Genomic DNA, 5,324 nt, shown 5'->3' on the forward strand with positions numbered 1-5,324 from the left:
CATGGACCATTAAGTGTCATCACTAAAATCAGATGCACATCTCTGAATTTCTTCATTTGTAAAGATTTTTTTTTCCATAAAAATGTAAGAACAATATTCTACTCTACCATATGGAAGCTCAATGGATTTCAAGACAAGACTTGCAGTGATGGTTCAAACAAGAGGTGGAAATTTCACTTTTTCTTAAAAAAATTTCTTAGATCTCTATGAAAGAAATAAATTATCCATTGGATAATTCACCTGGCAGATATTTTAAATATTTAAATGAGATAAATCTTTCAAGATCTCGAAGTCACCATTATAAATTTCTTGGGTAAGTACCCTAAAGGAAGAAGACAGTAGAGATTGACCTTGCAAATTATAAATGCTGTAGGAAATGTTCTATGAAAATGGAGTGGAGATAGCAAATTCTCTGTCAGTTTATTTTAAAAGACATATCTGCTAACATCTGAAAGCACATCAGAATAGATTCAAAAGATATTTCTGTACTGATGGTATTAACATTAAACTGTAGATTCCTGATCCTTTCTTCTTATATAAACGGTATAAAATATGTTAAACCAGCCAAAAATAAATTCATTGATTGTTAAAATGAAAGAACTTACTACAATGGGAGTTTAACTTAAAAAGTTTGGACAATCTTGGTGTTCATTGTAAGAAAACTATCCTTGCATTTTAAATAGATATGAAAGATTTAGTTCTATTTTTAATAATATGTCTTTACAAGTGGATATTTTCCACTCATAACAATGAAAAATTTTTTTTTTAATTTATGGCTGCCCAATATGATATGCATGTTGCCTTACAGGATAATGTCCTTATTCAAACTAAGCAGCAGCTCCCTTCACACTAAAATGTCAAACAAATTAATTTTAATTTCCTTTTATAATATATAATTTTCTTACCTATACATTGCTAAAAAACATATTACTATAGAATAAGTTTATTTTTTTATTATTTGGTAAGTAATTGATTATAATATTTCTTTCAGGGGCACATAGGTGGCTCAGTCGGTTAAGTGTCCAACTTCGGCTCAGGTCATGATCTCATGGTTCGTGAGTTCGAGCCCCATGTTGGGCTCTATGCTGATAGCTCAGAGCCTGAAGCCTGCTTCGAATTTTGTGTCTCGCTCTCTCTCTGCCCCTCCCCCACTCGCACTCTGTCTCTTTCTCCCTCTCTCTCAAAAATAAAAACATTAAAAAATTATAATATTTATTTTAAATCCTATATATTTTGTTTTATACAGTCAAAATAGTAGTCTGAGAGAGTACATACATAGACTACCAGATTGCCATGTCACAAAAAAATATTAAGAGCTCCTGACCTACAGAAGACATGAATAGATATTCTTTCAAAGAAGACATTCAGATGGCTAACAAACACATGAAAGATGTTCATTATCACAGATAATCAGGGAAATACAAATCAAAACTACAATGACATATCAACTCATACCTGTCAGGATGACTAAAATTAACAAAACAGGAAATAACAGGTGTTTGCAAGAATGCAGTGAAAGGGGAACCTTCACACACTGTTGGTGGGAATGCAGACTGGTGCAGCCACTGTGGAAAACAGTATGGAGGTTCCTCAAAAAGTTAAAAATAGACCTACCCTATGATCCAGCAATTGCACTACTAGGTATTTACCCAAAGGATACAAAAATACTAATTTAAAGGGATAAATGCATCCCAATCTTTATAACAGCATTATCTGTAATAGCCAAATTATGGAAACCCAAATATCCATTGACTGATGAATGGATAAAGAAACAACAATAGGGGTGCCTGGGTGGCTCAGTCAGTTAAGTATCCAACTCTTGGCTTCAGCTCATGATCTCATGGTTCATGGTTTTAAGCCCCACATCAAACTCCACACTGACAGAGTGGAGCCCGCTTGGGATTCTCTCTCCCTTCTCTCTCTGTCCCTACCTCACTTGCACGCACACTCTCTCTCAAAATAATTAAACTTAAAACATTAGAGTGGAATATTACTCAGCCATAAAAAAGAATGAAAAGCTCGTCATTTGCAATGCCGATGATGTGGATAAAGCTAGAGTGTATTGTGCTAAGCAAAATAAGTCAGTCAGATAAAGACAAATACCACATGATTTCATTCATATGTGTAATTTAAAACAATAAAACATAGAGGGGAAAAAGGAGAGGCAAACCAAGGAACACACTCTTAACTATACAGAACAAACTGATGGTCACTGGAGGGGTGGTGGGTTGGGGGATGGGTTAAATAGGTGACAGATATTAAGTAGGGCACTTGTGAACAGCACTGAGTGTTGCATGTAAGTGATGAATCACTATATTATACACCTGAAATTATTATTACACTGTATGCTAACTAACTGGAATTTAAAAATGTAAAAAACAACTACTCTCCTAGATCTTGATAATATTTTTCTCCTATTTAGTGTGCATGTACGTATGAAATTTCTAGTTTCCAACTGATAGATTATACTCTACCAATTTAATTTAAAAAACTAGCATTCTGGACATTCAATGAAAAAACACATCTCTCTTTATATTGATACTAATATCTTTTCCATCCAGCTTTCAATGTATTTAGAGTAAATATTGAGATATAGATGTATGCTTGTTTATAAAATATTTTCATGATGTAATTTATTCCCAGGTTCAATTGGTGATAGATGTTGACTAGAGTTCATAGATATTCTTGTATAGTTTATATGTCCAGTAGTGTTTTAGTATTGATTTTTTAGTCCACATCCTCTTAGTTCTTTTTCAAATGAGTTTTGTGGCTTGACATTGAAAAAAAGTCTTAATCTTATGTGTTCAAGTTTATTCTAATTGTAGTTGTTACTTGTGGACTGCATAACACTAACCTTCCACTCATCAAGTCCATTTGTCTGTGAACTGAGTTAATCATCTCAGGTGTAATTTACTTGATCTTTCTACCATTGGCATGCAGGACATCCCTGTCTATCCTTTAAAATGAGGTTATTTAAAACAGTAGCAACAAAAACAAACAAAAAGAAAAAATATCTCTTTAAGAAGTTCTGTGGCACTGCTCTCTATTGCTAAAATTAAGGTACATCAAATGCAAAACAAAATATGTAATTAAAAAGCCATATAAAATGGCTTCACTCTGAATGCATTATTCTGTTTCTGATAAAGTTAAAGGAAGTAGGTAGCCTTACTTCTTTTTCTCAACTATAGACATCCCCATGATAACATCTTGAAATCCCATTTGTGGCTCTCTTTTACCTTTCACATTGAACTTATAATTGACCATTACGTTTCTGAAAATATATCTTTTAGTCTTTCAACCTCTTACACAGTAGTCAAGCTAATTTGTATTGTTTAGAAAATTCAAGTCATAACAATAGCTCAGTAGATAATGTTAGGTATAAAGCCTTTATCATTCCCCATATATTTGATAGAACATAAATTTAGATTCTCTTCAGAAAATGTGTAGAGGTATCTATAACATTTGACAAGTTTTTTTTAGTATCAAAAACTCCATTTTTCTTTAAAAATCCTCCTCAAGTTATTCATCCAAATTTTTTCAAGAGCCTTGTTTATGGTTGTGATAAAGATTTGATTAATATGACTTTGCAGAATTAACTGTGGGTAGCTTTCACATTAATGGAATAATACCTGAAAAATATGAACTGTGTGCTTCCTGGGAGATAGAATGAGAAAAGCACTGGCCATAGAATTAAGAAACACATGAACGCGGACAGTATCTGTATTTGTAAACTTGGGCAAGTTTCTTAATGTACATCAAAGCTTCTTGCCTATAAAACAGATTGCTGTGAGGATAAGGTCATGTAATATAAATATAAACACTATACAAATGAATAATTTTCTTTCAGGCTTTTCTTAGCTTATATTTAATTATACTTAACACAACAACTCCAGCAAACGTACTCATGTATATATACATGTGTGTGTGTGTGTGTGTGTGTATAAAAACACATGTCTCAAGATTACTGTCAAAATTCCTTATTAGAAGAGATTCTACCTAGAATTAAGTCACTAATTAAGGCACTTGTATTTTTATTTGCTACTATAAAATTAAGGCAGGGATTACAAAAAGCAGAAGTTTATGCAATAAGTTATATGAATTATGGCATATTAAATTATTTTTATTAAATATCATCATAATTATGATAAATTATAATGTCTTTAACCATTTTAATGACTTTAATATTTTTCTACATTATTAATTTGAATATACCACAGTAATACATAGTGCAATATGTATTATAGTTGCATACGTACAGATGGATCACTATTTTTAAAACATTTTTGAAATGTTGGAGTTATATTCAAACCATTAACAACCTGTGTGAGTTTTTATAGGTAACAGTATTTGTCTTATAATAGGGATATTCAAATTATCTGCAACACTAGAATTACAGTTGAACTCTTTAAATTCAGGGCAAAATCTGGATGTGAACCAAGAAAATTCACATAATGCTTGAATGTATTTTCCATGAGAAGCAAAAAAAGGAAAATACAACAAAATACAAAAAAAGGAAAATACAGCAAAACCATTTTGGACAAATGGTTTTGGAGAGAGACCAACTTTATAAAACTATGAAGTAGAGGAACTTAGTAGTCCAGCTCTATGTTTTGTATACTTGTATTTTAAGTATATAAGAGGGCATTTCAAAATAACACTGTACAGCATAATTTTAAATTTGCAAAGAAATTCTGTGAATACCCATTTTGTATATGTAGATATATTTAGAAAAATGAGTTAATATAAGCTCACATTTTAAAAGTTTATGAGCTATTTTTTTTAATTTGTTTTTGGAATTTTACTTATTTTCCAAATTACCTATGGCCAACTTACACTCCTTTGGAAGTCATTTTTTAAATACTCATACACAAATGTGAATTCTGGTGTTTTAGTCTGCTCAGGCTGCTATAACAAAATACCATAGAACAGGCAACTTACACATCAAACACTGTTATCTTAAAGTTTTGGAGGCAAGGAAGGCCAAGATCAAGGTGCCAGCAGATTCAGTGTCTGGCGAGTTACCTTCTTGGTTTAAGAAGATGGCTGCCTTCTTACAGTATCTTCACATGGCCCAGAGATAGCTCTCATGCTTCTTTCTCTATTTACAAGGATATTAATTTCATCATAAAGGCCCCAACCTCATGGCCAAATCTAACCCTTATTATGTCTCAAAGGGCTCGCCTCCAAATACCATCACATTGGGAATTAGAGCTTCAATATATGCATATTATGGGGACATAGACATTCAGTACATAGCACCTGGCATACAAGATAATACTCTAGGGGCACCTGGGTGGTTCAGTCGGTTAAGTGTCCGACCTCAG

This window comes from Panthera onca, chromosome X, assembly GCF_046562875.1.
Source record: "Panthera onca isolate mPanOnc1 chromosome X, mPanOnc1 haplotype 2, whole genome shotgun sequence".
NCBI lineage: Eukaryota > Metazoa > Chordata > Mammalia > Carnivora > Felidae > Panthera > Panthera onca.